This window comes from Eleginops maclovinus, chromosome 2 (genome assembly GCF_036324505.1).
Source record: "Eleginops maclovinus isolate JMC-PN-2008 ecotype Puerto Natales chromosome 2, JC_Emac_rtc_rv5, whole genome shotgun sequence".
Lineage (NCBI taxonomy): Eukaryota > Metazoa > Chordata > Actinopteri > Perciformes > Eleginopidae > Eleginops > Eleginops maclovinus.
Genome location: NC_086350.1, coordinates 4,711,163 through 4,732,546, shown reverse-complemented (window position 1 = coordinate 4,732,546; position 21,384 = coordinate 4,711,163). Strand labels below are relative to the sequence as shown.

The window sequence follows — 21,384 nt, the reverse complement described above, 5'->3', positions numbered from 1 at the left end:
ATTGAAAACACTTCAATATTTCAATAATCCCAAAAGTATTGTTATTGCGGTATTCAACGTTATCACATATTTTTCCTCACGTCATGCCGCCCGCTCTTCTCACAGCAGCTGTGACATCATTACATTTATCACAGGGTTCAGAAGTGACCCAGTCTCAAATGAGCTCCATCAATCCTCATTCCCTGAGGGGGGAGCAGACCCCCGATCTCTTTCCCTGTCACATGCTGTAATAGGCTCTAACCTCTAAAGGCTGCTGGAGCCCAACCAACAGAATACTGATTCACCATTACCAGTTATTTATAACATCTCTTAGTGTTTGAGCATAATGAGGACATGTTTTTAAAAATGAATAGAATGATAAATGATGAATATATATTTATGCTGAATATACTTCAGAGGTAGCGTGAATGTGGGCAAGCACATGCATTATATATACGATCGGTAGCTGTGTGTTTTCTGGCTTTATCTATCCATTCCTGCACATGTGATTTTCATTTGTTTATTAACCCTGTTCATACGTGTACGTTGCTAAAAGAGGCCATGTTATGCCTTTTGGGGTTTTCTCTTTGCAGTATTTAAAAGTTTAAGTTTCTGTTCATGTAAATGGTCTGCAAAGGCTAAAATTCCAAAGTTCCCTGCCTGAAACGCCTCCATTGGACTCCTTTTTTAACTTCCAGAACTCAAGTTTCTATTGCCTAGCGCTCCAACACATTGTACGTGATAGGATAAGGTTCGGGATATCTCTAAACGGTTGATCAATCACAACAGAGTCAGCCAGCTAACCAATCAGAGCAGACTGGGCTCTGGTTTCAGACAGAGGGTGAAAAGAGATGCTGCAGCACAGGCAGTATGAGAAACATACAGAGCTTTCTGAACATTAAAGCATGAAGACATGTCTCAGGGGAGGCAGAAAATACAAGTATGAACCTGAAAATAAGCATAATAGAGCCCCTTTAAAAGAGAAAACTCAATTATTTCAAGCAGTATAAATCAAACAGAACGAAGACACATGCCATGTTGTATGCCTTAAATCCAAAAGCTTTTTTTTTTGCTTGTGTTGCAGCAGAAATACGGAGCATTAGGGGTGGTCTGCACCAGGGGGGGCTGAGGGATTTAGCTGATGAGTGAGTCATACCTCAGACCACTGGGCAGGTCAATGACCTGTCAGATCAGCCCGCTCATGGCAGAGAGAAAGAAAGAGTGCACAGGAATCCAGGAAATAGCCCTGAGCTCCAAAACAAACCAACCATCTCTACTCACTCCCACTCGAGTCTCTTATGGTGAAGTGCTCTGACTCACACCATGAATATTCCACCCGAAGCCCAATCATCTCGTGTATTGAAGTCTATCTCTGAAATTTGGTTGCTTAAAATGCAGTAGAAACTAAATGGCTTCAGGAGATTTAATCAGAGTGTTATTTGTCCTTCTCAGTGCTTATTTTTGCTAACAAATCAGCATCCTCCTTGTTGCTTCAATGTCATTCGGGCCCTGTTTCCCATCTTGATTTTTAATCCTCTTTTTGGATTTACAGTCCTCCGAGGGATGTTCTGCTCACCTGCACTTTCCTGTGCATATTGGAAAATTGACTGCTTAGCAAAATAGGGAAGTTAACGCCTGCATCGTATGGACAAATCAGGGAAATGCTTTTCTGTTTGCAGTCAAGGGAACATTTTTCATAGCGCGAGGAAGCAGACAGCACTGAAATTACATCTTTTTTTTCTTCGGGGGAGAAAGCGATAAGGCTTCAATATTGCTTTTTCACTCCAATAAAATAATAAAATGCTCGAACCGTTTCATTTATGATCCTTCTTCTGATTGGCAAATGGCTGCTTTGTGTATTTCTAAACTTTATTTGAATAAGAAAGGCTTGAAATGTTAAGACCACCTCACCTTTAAGAGGTATAAGCATAGGCTTAATCGATGCTCTTTCTGTGAGCTCAGTTTAAAGTTCATTGATCTTCCCTGAGGTCGCTCCAGTTAATGATTCCCTCACCTGTCAACAGTCAACCACCAGACCCCGCCCCCTTTTCCTCCACCTAATCCGGTGTGTTTACATTCAAATGACAAAGTGCTCGATGGCTGCTTGAGGAAGTCTTTAGCCAGACTCTGTTGTTTGGTCCCGCTAATCCAGCATAAGCCTGCAGAGTCACTCAACCGGGAAGCCTGGAGGTGAGCGTGAAAGCTTAATGAGGGCCGGCCTGTGATTGCAGAGTATTGATTATATTTATGTGTGTGTGAACTGGTAATCAAATGCTTTCTTAGTGGGCATTTCTACTGTGCTTGATGTATCGATGAGAGGTGTCATTATGCCGGACTTAATTGCTAACTGCAAGAACTGAGCAGGTTATAAATAAGTTAGGAGGTATGTTTTTGTTTTCTTAATGCACTTGAATGCCCTGTGATGCTTGAGGTTCGCTAATCCTTTATGCACCAAGTACACTAGTGGGAATTTCTATACTGTATATTTTGGTTTCACTTTTGTCGGCAGGGAAAAGGAGCTCTTTTTTTTTAAGGATGCAAGTACAAATACTGAATCTAGCATCATATTTCAGATATTAAACGGAGTATTTATCAAAGAGGAGCTGCAGGAAAGTGACAAAGGTCATGACACAGATTGTGTCATGACTCTTGTGCCGAGCTACCCAGACACCACATTTGAACCTGTGTGTGTGTGTGTGTGTGTGTGTGTGTGTGTGTGTGTGTGTGTGTGTGTGTGTGTGTGTGTGTGTGTGTGTGTGTGTGTGTGTGTGTGTGTGTGTGTGTGTGTGTGTGTGTGTGTGTGTGTGTGTGTGTGTGTGTGTGTGTGTGTGTGTGTGTGTGTGTGTGTGTGTGTGTGTGTGTGTGTGTGTGTGTGTGTGTGTGTGTGTGTGTGTGTGTGTGTGTGTGTGTGTGTGTGTGTGTGTGTGTGTGTGTGTGTGTGTGTGTGTGTGTGTGTGTGTGTGTGTGTGTGTGTGTGTGTGTGTGTGTGTGTGTGTGTGTGTGTGTGTGTGTGTGTGTGTGTGTGTGTGGGGCTGGCTGTCAGCCTCACAACGGCTCAGAGATGTAAATGGATTTGGGCTGGTGGCCCAGCAGGGGGTAAATGGAGCAGATTGTCTGAAAGCCTTTGCCTCATCCCTACAGACACACACACACACACAAAGTGCTATATCATGCTTGTCCTATACCAAGGCGTATTTTATAATGACAGCTTCCAACAACTCATAATAATTGACTTAACATAAGAGCTACTCTAACCCTTTTCCAATATTTGGATGGCAGAGTGTGTTTGACCGCCCTTTAATCTCTGAACGTGGACTGAATAATGTGTGGGACTGCCAGCAAGAAAATCTATTACAGTGGCTCTATCCCTGCCATCTTTTCATGACTTCCTCGCTGGGCAGGAATACGGCTGAGCTTTTTGGAGATGAGTGTTGAACTTAATCTGAAGCCAGAGCAGAACTAACTGAGGAGAGAGTGAGAGGTAATAACTGTGAGAGGAAGGACACTTTAATGGTAGAGGTTTTACAGTAAGTGATAAGCAACGACACTGTGTTCAGAGGGAAAGCACTTAATTGACACTTTGGAGGAACAGTCTATAAAATGTCTCTTACATTTTTTATTTATGCTCCTGAAATGTTTAAAAGAACTTTCGTAGTTTTTACTTCTTTTGAATCTGCAAAATACCAAATATCTTTCATTTTCATTTGATTCAAGTCATTCAATATTAATAAAAACAGTCACAAGGTTAATGTTCAGAGGCTACAAATCGTATGCCGAGGTAGGTAAAAAGATTATGATAAATGAGTTAAAAATGTGTAATAAATTAAAAAACAGCAGTACTTTTATTTATGTATTTATTTGAAGTACCTGCATACAAATACAGCTGCGGGAAGAAATGAAGAGACCACTTCAGTCTCATCATTCTCTCTTGTTTTATTATTTATAGACATGTCTTTGAGTTTTTTACTGTACTCTATAAACTACTGAACACATGTCTCTGTGTTGGAGTTCAACAGACACTGGAATGGCTCCCAGACATGTAGAGATAAAGATGTAAGAAACATCTGGAGCGGTCTCTTAATTTTTTCCAGAGCTGTACATTAACCTCAGAAAAGAGAAGACGGGATTTATGCCAGATTTGAGCTAATTTCCATCTGCCGTCCTTAGGCAGGTACCTGACAATTAAAACATACCATGATCTCTATCACACAAACAATTATAAAACAATATTAAAGAACAGGTCAATAAAATAGTTCAGTTAAAATATAATAGCTGGCTTTTTGTGTAAATATTCTGTGTTTTTATTGTGATTTAATAGTTACCATATTTAGCTCCTTTTCTAAAACCTGATGTAGAAATGTTATTGTAATAATAAAAACATAAATTAATAAATCACCTACAGGGGCTGAGATAATAAAATATCAAAAAACAAAATAATAAAACTGAGAAATAAAATGTAATACAGGCAATTGAACCACCATTTTTAAAGATTAACCAAACACCATAAAGGTCTGTTGTTGTACTAAATACACACACACACAGGGTTAGATTTTTCGTTGCAGCAGCTTAAAAACAAGGCAATGTAGTTCCAATAAAACAAAAATAAAATAGCATTTAAAAAGAAAGTAAAAAATATAGATTTGGGACAAAAAATGTCCAGAAAATATAAACAAAAAATAAAGCAGGATATTAAATGTACAATAAGTGTGACAGGTTAACTGAACTAAAGTCGGTATCAGAACGAGTAAATATCATGACAGGCCGCCGTGCTGTACGATCCAGCAGGTGATTGAGGATATTTCTCCTTCTGTCCAAGAGAACAACGCATAGTTTGTAATCAGAAAACAATTGAGCCTGAAGCTGGGTAAATGTTGGCACCACTCAGCCTCGCATTATAGAGCGTGCCAACATCCCATTACCAGAAAGCACAAACTGAAATAAGACAATTGAGGATTGGAGCATAGATTATTATGGGAAATCACCCTGCGAACAGCTTCCAGCGCCGGGAAAAGAAGATAAAACTAATCTCAGTTGCTAAAATGAACCCACAATCTAATTAAATGTGCTTTACATTTGGTTATACGCAGTAGTACACACACACTTGGATGCCCCATTTCACATAAAACAGAATTACACGGGGAAAGAAGTGCAAGGAAATGTGTTTTTGGACCAAGCATATTATCTTGGGGGTTCTCCAGGAGGATCTGTCATTTTGTCTCTGCAGATTTCCCTCTCCTCCTGCGGAGTGTTGACACTCGGCTGCTGGATATTTGACGGGTCTGACACTTTGACAAAATGAATTCCCCACCAGTCACTCTCAGGGAGGCTGCCCTTATGTCACAAAATGCCGGCTGTCAGTGCAGCAGACAGGATGAGGACAGCTTTAACAGAGAGAGAGAAGTGTCATGGCCGAGGGTCCTTCCACATTTTTGTTAGTCTGTGATGGAAGTGATGGGGTAACAATATGGAGGTGATGGTAGACAGTTGCAATAAAGTCAGACAACACAGGAAAGCCTTAACCCTGGTGCATTATATGGACAGGGAAACAGAAACCATATCCAGAGGGTGGGCTCTTGTGTATCAAAATGCGCCTTTTGAATATCGGTTGCCTTTTTTTGGGCAGATTATACTGTTGTTAGTGGGGAAGGATTACTCAATAGACTGAATATTCAACAACAGCTTTGTTAAAATTAGAGGAAAAAGGTTAAATATTTGCAGCTTTTCAAATGTGATTTTGCTCCGGAAAAAATCAAGAGACCACTCAACATTTTTCTTGAATCTCAATCTCTCTCGCTGATTTTCCCCATAAAATGTTTAAGTGATGCCAGAAAAAACAATATATCTGTTCTTCAATGAGAACAGAAATATGAAGATGGTGTCAGATGTCTGGTCATAGGGCAGAGAATAAATAGGGGATGGATGTCCGGTGGGTCTGTCGGTGGACGAGTGGCAGGCAGCAGGCTGACACTGAAACTGAGATTTCTGAATGACGTTCTTTCTCTGACTCTCCTTTTTTCTGTAGAGGTAAAGAAACCTGGATGTATTTGTTGTTTGAGGTGCAATATATGACTCAGCAGCTTTAAAGAACTAGGGATAGTTATCTAATCATCACCCATTGTTCTCTGTGAATCTGTGGGGTGATTTATCCGAGCCTAGATGCCAACTCAAAATATATGCTGCTTTTAATAAACAGAAGAGTGAGTTGTCTGTCTGAGATGTAACAGGAGAAGCTTGATAATCAAAGAGAGTTTTGCACATCCAGGAATCAATCAGATTAGGAAATAACAATGTGGATCGGTGAGCAGCTTCTCTGTAGGAATACGATTGATTTGGAGTTATATTGGCACACACCCCGAAAGGTTTCGTGATGTTGGATGAAAAACTTGCATCACCAGACTGTCAACATGTCAGCCTGAGTGTTTGCATTCTTCACACAGGTGATATAACTCCAGAGAGACGATGCAAACTAATGTCAGCATCTTCCCAGTGCTCATTTAGCAAGGTTAACTTTATTCACCGACAGTGTGTTCTACGTGGCCAGGATGGTAAACGGGTATGTTATGTTGTCCAACCCTACAAGCTCATTTCAGATTCTTAATGGGACACTGTCCAAATGTCAACCCTTTTTTATAATTCTAGACACGTCTTAACCTGCCTTATTCATGAGTAACGGGAGAAGTAGAAACAAGCAAAGGTTTACAGAGTTCACTGAAGGTCTGGCGGCTAAATCCAGCCCAAAATCTGTTGGTTGGGAGTGTAATATAGTGTGAGGGATCAGGGCTGAGGGGATAGACAGCAGCTGTGAAGATGAGCGGTTTGAATTACAGCGAGATGGGTATACCTCTCCACCATCGGTTGAAATTGTCCTGCTGGCTATGGGTTCATCTGACTCAAACGGTGCAGAGAGTGGACGGTAGCCCGGAGCAAACCCTCTAGCGCTGCTGACTTCAAACGCTTCACCTCTGTTTGGGTTTGGTTGAAGTGGACGAGGTGCTGAACACTTGTTGGGAAGGAGTGTGTTTCTGTTCAGGCCTCAGGAGGTAGGAGAGAGAATCAGAGCTCTTGTCGAGAGTAATATCAGTGCCTTCTGAGGTTATCCGAGTCTCAGTGAATGTGTATGTGTTGCTCGGTAGGTGTAGAGAGTTGCTGTTGTAAACATGAACCATCCTCTGTGGTGTTGATAGTGGTTCAATATTAGCCTTCCCTATCCTGAGCCTCACATGCTGCCTATATACATACAGTAACAGTAGTCTTCATTCTTTAACACCGCCAGTGAATACAATATACACTCACCAGCCACTTTATCAGGTACACCCTACCAGGTTGGACCCCCCTTTTCCTTCAGATAGACCTTAATTCTTTGTGGCATAAACTCAACAAGGTGCTGGAAACATTCCTCTATGATTTTGGTCTACATTGACATGATAGCATCACGCAGTTGAGGCAGATTTGTCGACTCAATCCACCTCATCCCAAAGGTGCTCTACAGGATTGAGATCTGGTGACTGTGCAGGCCTTTTGAGCAAAGGGAGTTGGAGGTGACTTGAGCTTTGTCTCTTGGCGCCAGTAGTATCCAACAGAAAATGGGTACTGTGGTCATAAAGGGATGAAGATGAAGAAGATGAAGATTCAACTTTATTGTCATTGCACAGAGTACAAGTACTAGGACAACGAAATGCGGTCTCTGCATTTGACCCATCCTAGTGTTAGGAGCAGTGGGCTGCCATTATGTACGGCGCCCGGGGAGCAGTGTAGGTAACCAGTGTCTTGGACATGGTCAGCAACAATGCTCAGGTAGGCTGTGGCATGATTACATGATGCTCAATTGGTACTGTTGTGTAGTGGAATAATGAACAAGGCGGGTCTAGTCCAAACGGAACATTTACTTTGAATGAATGCAGCCGTTTACAAAGGGAATGGTGGTTGTAGTGGAAACATGTGCTCGACATCTCCTATTCTTTTTCAACATCCGAAAAACATAGAGACTTGCACTTCAAAATAAAAGCATTTCCTGTCAAGCATTTCAAAATTAAACCAGGTAACATTTCTCCTGCTTATTTTGTAAGCAAACAAACAAATAATTTCTCTGCGTTAAATCAAACAAGTTACAACAGGTACCAAGGGGCCCAAAGGATGCCAAGTCCCTTTGTACCCCTCACTTGATTCCCAATACTGATCCCACTACCTCGAGGCTAAATACTAAGGCACATTAAAACACTTTGTAAGGTATGTGTGCTAGTTGTAACCACACATACCTTAATGCTCATATAGCATTCTTCTAGCTCCCGCTTGAACCTCATTTAGTTAATTTTGTTGAAGAGGTTTGATATTTAGAAGAACCGTTCAAACTTTGAGTAAAACTTTAAAAGCCATTGGGGATTGGAACAATGTCGAGAGGAATAAACGTCTGTGGAATCAGCTTCCAGGGAACATGAGGACCTCTTCATCACTCTCGGTTTTCAAGGAAAGCCTTAAGACCTCCTGACTGTCCTTTTATTTTAACCTTTTTAAAAATAAAACTCAGCTCCCTAGCTTTTTATGTATTTTGTTCAATATGTTTATACATATTAGTTTCTTTTTTTCCTGATAGCATTGAGAAGCACCTTGAGATGACGTTGTTTTTGTGTGTGCTTTACAAAATAAAATCTATTATTATTATTATTATTAGTAACTAATTCTAATCAAAAAGGCAAAATAATCTGAGGAGATTATGAGAATACATGGTTACACGGTGTTTGGGACCCAGAAAAAACCCCAAAACATCTCTGATCTGCCTTACGATAGATCTTGCGTCAGTATTTTTAAGTAGTCATGTGCAGCGGGGATGCATTGACTGTCAAAAGTCCATTAGGTTTGAGAAGAAGATCTTGTTCCTATTTATAGCATACATCATTATCATATACTAATTGTTCACATTAGGATGCTAATATGCCGATAGACTCCGGGGAAATTACACTAAATTGTGTTGTTTTTTTCCCATCGTAATTATCTTATTAAAGAGTGAATAGTGTTTAGCAGACCCCGTTAATGTAGATGGAGTCCTCAGAGTCTCTGCAGGTTACCAGCAGCAGTGTGTGGGGAAGAAAAACAGACCTTTACTCTAATGCCAGAGCGGGATGTGTAGGATTCTGATCTCAGCCGCTCACCCCGGTCTCCATCTGTCTTTTCCCGAAACGCTTTCAGTCTCTCGTGTCTCACATTTCGCCCCGGCTGGCTCGGTCGGTGTGGGCAGCACGGCTCTAATCCCGGCCTAATCTGAGAGCGCTTTGTGTGGAATCAAAGCAGCCACTGTACACGTATGGAGAGGAGGGGCTGTGCATGATACCGTATACACACCATAGAGTACTGTCCCATTACAGCCCAGAGACAGATTGGCAGTGAAAGTAGTCTTAGAGGATATGCTATGTTAATTTTCAGGGCTTTAGTGCCTCTGGTGTGACATGTATCCTGCTTTAATGTTCAAAAAGCTCTTTATTTCTCTCATACAGGCCTGTACTGCAGCACCTCTTTCCACCCTCTGTCTGAAACCAGAGCCCAGTCTGCTTTGATTGGTTAGCTGGCCGGCTCTGTTGCGACTGGTCAACCGTTTAGAGATGTCCCGCCCCTTTTCCTATCACGTACAATGTGTTGGAGCACTAGCCAATAGAAGCGCGAGTGTTACATAGTGATGTCACCATGTTATGGAAGTAACAAAAGGATTCCATTGGAGGATCACAGGGGATTTTAGCCTCTGCAGATCATTGACATGCATTAAAACCTATATAACACACTACAGGACCCCCCAAAAACCTTAATAGGGCCTCTTTAGCTGTTGTATTTATCTTCTAAGTGTAGTGTTACTCAATTAAGGAACTTTTTTTGGTGTGCATAGAAGTATAAATCTTGTCTAGTCACCTTTGTACTGGATTGAAGCATAAATCCAGAAGAGCATTTAGAGAAGCTGGGATAAAATATCCTTAACCTCACTGAGATCATTTGAAAGTTGACTGCTCAGAAGTGAACTGCAGCAACTTTCCAATTATCTCAGCCTTTGGACGCCCTATAGGTGCATATGCTTCACAAAACTATTACTCACAACAACAGCACCATTATGTGTGACCTGTGAAGGCAAGTGTAGTAGTTTGGCACGGCAACGAGGCGTTAAGTGCAGATACTGCGGAGGAAAAATGTTAAATAGGACAAACGAGAACACCCAAACACATTTCCATCACATGCATTTCACTTCCCACATTGGCAACTCCAAACAAGAAGACACTCTGTCTCGCTTCGGCCTCTGTGGACTCGCAGAGGAAAGAGTGGGTCGGAGCAGAACCGGAGTGATTCTCCTCCGTGTCTGTGGGAAGCCCGGATTCCTCTCTCCACCTCCTAATGAGACATAAAGTGCCATTGTATACCTGAGTTATGCCACAGAGGTCCATACTCTGTAATATTTCAGCAGCCGTTGCTCCTAAAAATACATTCGGACTATCTGGGATATTAAAAAAGGAGCACATGTGCAACTTGAGATTCAAAGCAGGGATGGATTTTATTTTTAGTGCCTGCATCTCTCCGCCTGCTGTGGTCTGGAAGTTTTTAGTTCAGTGGCACATTTGCATCCTGGGTAATAAATGCCGCTGTAGATCTTTTGCATCGCCCGCTGGGGAGGAAGTGTTCACGTCTTTGAAGCTTCAGTGAAGTGATTAAAAAGAAGTGAACGGCCCCAGCGACGCAAAATGGAAAAAGTTTAAATTCCCTGGAGATTTTGTTGACGCGTGGCTTTCAGTTAAGACTTGAACTATCTTTTTTGGGGCCAGAAAACGCCTTTATTGAAGATATAGCGTTGAAAGGAGTTGTCTGAACTTCCAGGCTTTGGAGTCTAACCCAGAGCGCGGTAACCACCGTTGGCCTTACTTTCTGTAATTGGAGCATCACATTTTGTTAGTATACATTTTAACTTAAGGCTATTTTACTTCACATTCTAAGTTTACTGACTATAGGCTAGCAACCCAACCCTAAATGTCATGGACAACACAGAGCCAATCCACAGTCGCTGACCCCTGAACAACCCTCTTAATATATCCCATCTAAAAGTATTCTGTCATTTTACTAGATCTATTTACATCTTGCTTCCTCCGTCTTCCTTTCCTCCCACTGGGATTCACAAGATTGTTTGCAGAGTAAATTTGGCCGTACGCTAAATGGGCTGCAGTGTGTCAGCGGCACAACTGCAACAGCTGCGAGTCCTTCGTCGGTGTCAGAGTTCGGGGACAAATTGACCCGAGCTCAACAAACAGCTTGAAGTTTAAATATAATATTTGTCTTGCAGTTTAATATGAGAAATCATGGGCTTGGTTTATCTGACAGACATCAAAAAGACAGAAGAAAGTGTCACTTTAACTTTCTAGATGTTGTTGTTGTTCATTTGTGTTCAGGAAGATCAATGGATGGCCTCATGGCGCTTTATACTGGAAGAAAGGAGCTCGCAGGTTGATGGGGAACTCCTGCTCCCAGCATTTCATCAAGACACTCGATGCTTTCTTCTATTTTCTTCGAGCATAAACAAGTAAAAAAACCTCTCCTCTTTGAGAGATTAAGGCGTACGACGAGGTGACTAAATGGTATTGCTTTCTTTGAACCTGCCACTTTGATGCTTGGATTGATTAATTGATCGTCCACGACTTGAATGCCCGTCTTAAGCCGCTGCTCACAGGTCTGCTCCTTCAGAATAATGTCTCTTTTAATAGGAGTTATAATTGAATACCATCAGTCTGTACTGTATACTTTCTCTATTCACACAAGAGTTTAATCGTTCCCGTTCAGCTAAGGGCCGAGGTGTGTGTTTGACTTTTTCATGCTCACAGTTGTGACCACTTTTAATTATCTGGATTAGCGCAGTGAATCACCCAAATCAAACGTGAGAGCCGACGGTTTGATTTTAGTTAATTAAATATCACGGGGTCCTGCGGTGTCGGATCAGAGTGCAATTTGTTGCCGCTGCATGGCATTTAGAAGCATTTCCTTTCCTCGCTCTAGAAGACGCTCATCTGTCGGAGTCAAGTGTGTGTGTGTGTGTGTGTCCTGTGACTTTGCCGTTTTCACCTCCATCTCAGTCAATGCGTCCCACTCTATCAGTTATTTATAGACAGTCTTACAAAACATATGAATCTAACACAGCCTTTGAAGATGTATAGGATGAATAAAGTCAGCCCCCCCTTAGTCGTTTTCTGTCATATCATGGGTCATAATATGCAACAGACCTATTAGATCCTGTTACGATGAATGGGATCAGAGTGTGTGGGATGCGTAAAGCTCCAGGACACTAAGAATAAGGCCGGAAAATTACAATTATTTTATGTATTCTTTATAAACTATGTTTCCGCGTTACATTTTGTTAGACCCACTCCATTTTAGCACCACATTTCCAGTCATTCTTTGCTTACTTCATTATTTAAACTCTTCCTTTTGTTCTTTCTTTCTTGCCAGCTTTGATTCGAGTCCAATTGATAATCACACACATCACACATTCTTACAAGCACAGACACACACACACACACACACACACACACACACACACCAAATCCCTTCCTCTCTGAGAATTTGGGGCCCGTCAGGATGTGAAAGCTCCTCTCCTGACACACACACAACACACACACACACACACACACACACACACACACACACACACACACACACACACACACACACACACACACACACACACACACACACACACACACACACACACACACACACACACACACACACACCCAGCAGAGGTGTTACTTGCAGTAAACACTCTAATCTCTTTCTTTTGCAAAAGCCCACAATAAAATCCCAGCGCTATTTGGAAAATATATTGCACTGGGCAAGAGTGAGGGGGGGGCTTATTTAAAGCCTCATCTCGATGTTACCATAGCAACAAAATGTCCCGAATCAGTCTCTTGAGGGCGACCCGTAGCAGCAGCAGTGGGCGCCACTCGGTCTGTGAGTGGTTGTGATGGACATCTCTATTACAACAAAATGCAGACACAATCAAGAGCGAGCGGCTCATCTCAGCAAAGAATCCCAATCCTGAGAGTTGATGGAGTCGCAATTAACCGATGGAGCAGCTTTATAACAGCGTGTGTGTCTGATGGGAGGCGGGGGGGCGGCAGCTGTGAGGGGACATGAGATGGGACGCTGTTGGGAAATAAAGACAAGGGAAGACGATGGTGAAAATGAGATAAATGCCCAAAATACAATTTCAATCAGACAGATTTTTCTTGTAAAGGCTAAGATTTTGAGGGGCAGAACACTTAATTTATTCCAGGGAAACTGTTGTTCATTTTATATTAAATCAAAGATCAATAAAAAGAATAATACTAATATTTATTTAAACATAAGAAGTAAGAATGTGCAACAAAAAGAATTAAATCAAACATTATATTTACATACCTAAAAAGTCAATTGTCCGATACATTTTAAGTTTTTATGAGACAAGATGTTAAAGTAAATAAATAAAAACAAGGATAAATGTTTGAATGAGTAAAAAAATAAAACGTATTTATAAAAACACAAGAAGTTAAAAAAGAAATCCATTCAAAGATAAATATAAATAAATCCAAATATACAAAAAGTTTTTAAGAATGAAAAACATTAATACTTTATACGTCCAGTGTCAGTCTGATGCCTGAGGGATGAGTTTTATATAATAGCATGCAGAACGGGACAATGAGAAAGAGAACAGGAGAAAAAACACACACAGAAACAAGGTGTTGGATAAGGGTTAAACTCGGTCTCTGATGGACAGACCGGGGTGTGAGGGAGCAGGAAAGGTCAGGAGCTGCTTTGAGGTTGTTTGCATCGGAGCCTGCCAAGCCATGCAGGCAGGAAGCGCTATAAATAGTCCCGTACATGTTCTTCTGAGAGGCACAAAGGTTGATTTATCCTGGAATCAATGTAAATATGATCACCCCAGAGAGAAGGGCAGCGACACTGAGTCATGTGGCACTGCAGATTACATTAAGGTGGTTTTAGAGTGACCACACGTTGCTATTTAAAGCGAGAACCCAAAAACCCCTGCTATACTTTAGGATTCCTCCTTTGTTTGTAATTCTGTTAGGGATACGATATCATCACTGTATTTAAGTCAAGACCCACTTATTCTCCCGTGTGTTTGCAGACCACCTATAAGATGCAAATGATGCACTTTATCTCTTTGTTTTGACCACCTTCCTGCCAATCCTGATGATTTTTCCCAAATCTTTGTTGGTGGATTCATGGATTTGCTTTCCATGAGTGCTGTATTTTCATTTTCTCATTTAAAAATAAATATTCCAAACACATTTCTTCCTGGGATACTCTAATCTGTTAAACCATATCAAGAAAAACTACACAGTAAAAATGCTGAATGTGGTGGATAATAGATGTTTTCTATATCTCTCTTCACATTCTCTTTGTTTATCCCCTTCTTAATATTTGAATCCTTATATTTTATTCTTTAAATGATTAACTTTTAAACCTTCTTGATTAAAGTAACGGCCTGGACTCTTCCTAACCTCTCAGGATCATCTGAGGGACGATGCAGTTACCAGATGTGTCTTCTCTCAGCTCCAGTTATCTAGCGTTACATTGTTTGTTGTTGTCAGCAGAGCTCCACGGCCCTGCTCTGTTTACTCTGATCCTCCCGCCTGTATGAACAGTAGTTTCTCTATCTCCACATGCTGTCAGACAGGAAGAGATAGAGGAAGTAGATACGCTGCAGCAGATCTACCTGTCGCTCTGTCAGAGGGATGGACGGCTCAGAGTCTGTCCTCACAAACCTTTAGTCTGGCTTCAGCGCTGCAGAGGGATCAAAGTAACGTGGAAACACGCTTCAGTTTTAATGATATGCTGTTCCTTTGCACACTTAATGTAAATAATATCCCACTTTTACATTTTGTTACCTGTAATCTGCCCCTTCATAGTGTTTATTTGACAGATGGTCTGCAGATGTGTATCTTTCACTGTCAACATGAAGATATTTCACTTTTTAGTTCCGTTTTATTTTCTGTTTTGCGATGTATTATTCTCCTTTGTACTACTTTCTAATTATATTTCCTGTAGAGAGCTAGGAAACAAGAGTCTGACTTGTTTGTCTTAAGCATTGTTTGAAAGTTGTTTTAATTATATTTTAGTGCCTTCAACAATTCCCTGAATCCCAGCGGCTCTGTAGGTATGCAAACAAAGTGAGAAATTACGGACAGGGATCAATAAAGTATTGCATTATAATATTACACACAGTATTCTGCAGCTTTGAGGCTCTGAACCGCTGCTTGAGTTACACCAGTGGCACATTTTTCCAACACGTTACCGCTTAATGTTGACCCTCGCCCACGCAGCCGCTGAAGAGCCGCCGTTAGATGGGAAGCCTTGCTACTATGCGGATCTGTTAACTCTAATACTGCATTTTTTTGTCCTCTGTTACTATATAATCCTCACTTTTGTCAAACTAATGGCCTTATTATCTTAAAAACCGCTTGTAATTAACAAATCCATACAAAAATACTTATTTTTTAACAATCAGTTTGCCCTAAATAGCCTCCAAAATCATCCAGAATCCTCTCTCCCGCTCAAGCAGCTTCTCAATTTGCTATCAATACATCTTATTTGCCGTGAAGGCACAAACTGCAATGTCGAGGCTAATTTTTTAGTCGGTGCATGCACATCCGTAATGAGCCTCGGCATTAGTCACCCCTTTACATGCTCTTCTGATTCACGGGGCTCCATCCTGTTTATGCTAATGCTAAATATTTTCATTATCTCTGCAATAAGGCATTTAACAGGCACTCAGCTCCTCAGCCCGCTGAAGAGAGGGGATATGATTAGAGGCAGCGAGGCGCTGAGGCACGGGGGGGGGGGGGAACGTCACGTCTGATTTGAATGAAGACAAGTGTCGAACAGGCAGAGATCTGATTTCCATGGAGATATCAGGAAATGTTCATGCATGTGGTCAGCGTAATTGGAATGGGATTATTCTCAAAGTACAATGAGTGTTGAAGAATGAGCCCTTGTGACCGTCACACCATAGAGGTGGAAGAAGTAGATCTTACTTACTTAAGAACCAGCACCATCAGTACTGATTATGCATTATGGCCCATTTCAGAATATATTATAATTATTGAGGTATTCATGTGTTCATGTATTATGCTTATTTTCGTAGCGTAGTAGCATAACTACACAATTATTAAGTAAAGTACAAGTATCTCAACATTTAATTTAAAGGGGATCTATAATCCACATTTTCAAGGTCATATTTGTACTTGTGTTCCTCAACTGGGACATGTCTCTGCTTTAATGTTCAAAAAGCTCTTTATTTTTCTCATACTGCCTGTGCTGCAGCACCTCTTTTCACCCTGTCTGAAACCAGAGCCCAGTCTGCTCTGATTAGTTAGCTGGCCGGCTCTGTTGTGATAGGTCAACTGCTTAGAGATATTGGAGTGTTAGCCAATAGAAGCCTGAATGTTACATATTGATGTCACTATGTCCAATGGTCCAATGGAGAGAAACTCCATCTAGACAGAACTTTGGGATTTTAGCCTTTGCAGACCATTTGCATGCATAAAAACCACAGGAAAGGGAAAACTCCAAAAGGCATAAAAGGGACAGTACTTGAGTGTGTACTTCATAGCAATCCTTCACTGGTAATGCATACTATAACAGTGTGGCCATTGTAAATGTGACCCTTATCCAACATTTTTGTTTTAACCTTTAAAAACTGACGTGCCTGCTAGCTTGATTTATTAAGTAGCACAGTGCAGTAGCCCTCTGTGCTAAATGCTAATATGCCTGCAGTGATAATGTTTACAAAATGATATTTAGTTAGTGAAATGTTTCCATAATTGCCATCTTAACGTATTAGCATATTGACATTTGCTAATTAGCACTCAACACAGACCACAGCTGAGGCTGAGCTGGATGGGAACGCTGGGAGTGTTGCTGGTGGTGCATAAACACATAAACATAATGATAGCTCAGGATGAACCACAAAGGTTATTACAATTCATCCTGAGGGAGACATCATTTCCTGCGTCACATTTCATTACAATCTATCCAACAGTTGTCCAGGTATTTTACTCCGCATGTGAAGAGGTGGGTTAATACTGCAGCCGTCATTATGCAAAAACAGGGCATCAGTGGAGAGGATATAACAAAATAGCCATCTGTTCACCTTGAAAACACAGATGGTTAAAAACAGTTTCTACAAATCAGATTCAGTGGGAGGAAATTGGTTTAAGGGAAGCTGAATTTGACCGAGAAATAAACCGCTGTTCTGCAGATAAGTGGAAATGTATTTGTTGAACTTTATAGCTTGAAGAAAACACCTGAGAGAAGGTAGCCCTGCATCGCTGTGATAAACCTAATGGAAACTGCTTCCTTGATGCACAGATACTTTTCACTTTTTAGATATTTTTTTTGCCACCTGCAACCATGAGGCGAAGGTAAAACCGGCAACATTTCTCATTTAAACTAATAAGCACAGCTTGCCCCGAGCGTGTTTACCCATTGCAGGTTGAGAGGTTTTAATAATGAGTCAGATAATTTGGCACATCTATTCAGGGCATGCTCAAGGCCAAATGGAAATGATGGTTTTCCACATATCCGAGTATTATTTGAAATTGTACTTGTTTTCCACCTGCTCTAAATTGATCTGCATGGTTATGTACTGTTTAGTTTGCTCTCTAAAAGCTTTTACTTAGCTCAAACTTAAAACAATAGCAGTTTCCAATCATTTTTCAGGAGTTGGGTGAACTTATGTGGGTTGTCTAATTATGCAATGTTAGCTTATATTAGCTTAGCAGCACTTTGAGCGCATGCACCTGCCTTCCCATTGAGCTAAGGCCTATTTTGTCACCATGTGTGTGTTGGGAAGGGTTGCTGAGGGGCCTGCAGGTCTTCTCTTGCAGCAGTGTTGTGAAATATGTACCTTTTTTGTTGGCTGTCAACACAGAGAACGAAACATCGGTGAAGTATTTATTTTGGGAGAAACATCCTACACCGAAAACACAGGGTAGGATTGAGATAAATGATCACCTTTCAGAAGTATCATCACTATAACATTTTTGCACTGCTCTGAATTTGAAGCCAGCAATTAAACTGTTGAAGCCTGCTGAACTGTCATGGTTCTACATCCCATATAAATACCCTGTCAGTTATCCAGTGGTACATTGCTGTTTCTGGGATGGCACGTGTGTCTGTCCGGGTCTTGGCAGCAGGGTCTCAGTTTTTACTGGCATGGTGTCGGAGCTCAGTGTGCCAGCAGTCGTTCCTTTCTCTTCCTCTCTGCTGCATGAGATGATATTCATTTTACTGGGTCACACTGAAACCAGAGCTGGGTGATGGTGGGGGGTGGGCTGCTTGGCATTATAAAAGCACCATGATGTAATGAGCAAAATGATCAACAGCTCCTGAGGTGTTGAGATCTTATATAGAGGGCTGCAGCACTTCAGCCCTACTTCCTGTCTGAACAATAAACAGTGGGGGGGACGGAGGAGCTAAAAATGAGACGGAATAATGCTTTATTTAAACCGGGGTAAACAGGTTTGGTGACATTTCCTCCATATTAGATCATATATAAAATAATATAAAAAAGATTAAATGAATTATAAGAAATGATATAAAAATTGGCAATGAAAAGATACAATTAAACAGTACAAAGATAATTATTCAAAAATAAGAACTTAAAGAAAAATGTCCAATAAAAGTTCAAATAAAAATGTGAAATAAAGTAAAAATATTTGAATAAAATATGTATTAAAAATGAATTTGAGAAAAATGTCCAATAAAAGGTGAATTAAATTATAATATTTATATATTTATGAAAACATAAAGAATTTGCCAGAAAAATATATAAAATTGAGCACATATTTATATAAATATTAGAAGTTAATGTCCTAAAAAATGATCATTATTATATAAATGAAATAAAGTAGCATAAAGATATTTATATAAAAATAAGTTGCGGAAAGGCTTCCCCAAAATATATATTTAATTGAATAAAAATATTTATATAAATATAAGAAGTTAAAGATGAGCTTAAGAGCGAGCTTTATATGGACTTTTAGGTAGTCATCTAAAAATAGTAAAAGTTAGAGTAAATAGCCTGGAGAATAATCCACTTTGCTTCCCTGTTTCTTTTTCTGGTAACTAAATTGGTACCGCCATCCAGCCTCGCTCTGAAAGCCTTGCACAATTTGAGATAAAGCAACTGAAAAGCTCAACAGTCGCGCCGGAAAATGAAATGTGGCACAAAGGACTGGCATTACGGGCTCTTGGCTTGTGTGTTAATAACCCCTCATTACAGTGGTTCTGGTGGCAGTGGGCACGCCGGAGGCATTCAGCTCTCACTCTGCCACAGCGACACACACGTCTGCTTCCACTTAACCTGACAACATCTGGGAGGACTTTTTATACGCAGTCATTCAATCAAACGAGGGCTGCGGCGATTCTGAACGCTTTCCAGCCCGAGTGGGAGTGATGGGCAGAGCGTGAGAGAGAGATGGACTGTGAGGAAAATCAGAGGCTGTGTGTTTGTGATGTTTCCTGAGTGTGTGTGGGTAGGTGGCAGTGGGTGGCTGTGAAACCTGAACAGGGGATGGTGGCAGCAGCATGGAGCTGAACCAAATGTGTCACTGGGCCAAGAGAGATATTTACAGGCAGCGGCGGCCTGCTAGGAATTCAGCAGGGGCGTGCTAAGTGTGTGTGTGTGCGTGTTTGACTGTGTGTGTGTGTGTGTAGTGGTCAGATTGTATTCCATCTCTTCACCCCCTGGCCAGTTATAGGACTGAGCTGCATGCTGGGGCTGCCTCCTGCTGCAGTGCATTCACACACGCTCACACACTCGGAGGGGGAGCAGAGTAATGAAGGGGCAACAGTGACACAGGTAAAATAACTACAGGAAAAAGTCTGTTTTTCTTCTCATTTTAACTTTAACTTATGCTGAGTAATCTTCCTGCATCTCTGTATGGTTTTGATGTTGGAGTGCAAGCGGCACAACCAGGTGGAAGGGTAAGGTTAGAGCTGCTGGCATGGCTGCTGTGTCTCCGTAAGAAGGTAATTGCGATTACTTCGAGGAGTGATATTGCAATACAGGAGGACTTACCGAATACTGCTTCTAGGCCGGGTCTCCAGCCCCACAGTGCTTCTTAAAGATGATATTTTCACTTTATTCGATTTAGAATATTGCACTATAGTCCAAATTTTGATTAGGATACAACTTTGATTGTGTGTGCAACCAAAGACTCGACTGCCTGCCATAAATGAACACATAGTGGATTTAGTTAGCACCCTTCAAAGCTCTGCAGATAACTTTATGACGTTGTATCGCTCTGTTTTTCTCCAGACAGTGAGCTCTTCACTTTGCTATACTATAGGATCCTAGATTCCATATCTGACCAACACTGGCTCTCTAAAACTCCTATATTTTACTTTACCCAATCTTTAAAATCTGTGTCGTGCTCATTTGACATTGCATGGACTGATGATTAGTAATGGATATACTGCACTTTTCTGGTGTGCTTCATTGAAAGTCGTACATCTGTATTGAGTTTTGCATTGATTTGTTGTTAATGTTTGAGACAAAACATTGATCACTTTTTGAAGTAAAGGGTTAGGGTTGAATATTTCCTTTAAAATGATGAAGGATTTGCATCACAAGCTCAGTTTTGGTCCAGAAACAGAAAACAATAATGAGTTTAAGATGAGCATTTACTCCCAATCACTGTAACAAGCAAGAGTTTGGCTTTATTTGACTCTTTTTTTAAAGAACTAATCAATGCACGGACCAGTTGTTTAGCACTAATGCGTCAGGACAGCGCTTTAAAAATCTTTACAAAAAAGAAAAGATGTCATGCTGTTTGTGAGCGCTGCCGGCTGAAAGCATTGTCAGGAAGCTCTTCTGACTCTCAGGCTGATAAATACTCAGAGCGGCCCACTCTGCACGCTGCCAGGAACCCACTGTGAAAATGTTTTAACCTACTTCAGTCCTGCAGCCAAACCAGGACCGTCCGCAGCTGGGGCTTTGTGCAACTCAATTAGGTGATTTTCATTTAAACATTAGGCCGGGCACCAGAGTGTCACTTAGTGCCTGGCAGAGGTGTGTGTGTGTGTGTGTGTGTGTGTGTTGGGGATGCTTATTCCAATGGATGTTAAATGACATTTTTATAAAGAGCATATTTTTTAGGGTCCTTTTATTTAATTATATTAAAGACCACTGCATGTTAAACAGGACTAATGTGGAGTTCTTTGAGGGTTTTATTTTGCCAAAAATGGAAGTATTTTGGTTATTGCTTTTAATGCTTTTTGCAGTTTTCCCTTTCCTGTGGTGTGTTATACAGGTTTTGGTGCATGTAAATGGTCTGCAAATGCTAAAATCCCCCACACACAGGGATTTTCTCTCCCACCCACCTT

At 41.0% G+C, this 21,384-nt stretch overlaps 1 protein-coding gene across 7 annotated transcripts in view; it reads left to right on the top strand.

Moving 5' to 3' along the window:
- The window catches only part of plekha7a (pleckstrin homology domain containing, family A member 7a), a 129,864-nt gene that overhangs the window by 34,626 nt on the left and 73,854 nt on the right, over positions 1-21,384 (top strand). Inside the window, exon 1 of one of the 7 annotated variants that reach the window (XM_063907270.1) lies at positions 19,840-19,858. The exons of the other annotated variants lie outside the window; for them this stretch is intronic. The gene's annotated coding sequence lies outside the window, so the exon portion shown is untranslated. Of the gene's footprint in view, positions 1-19,839; positions 19,859-21,384 lie in introns of those variants that run through there. 7 annotated transcript variants of the gene reach the window in all.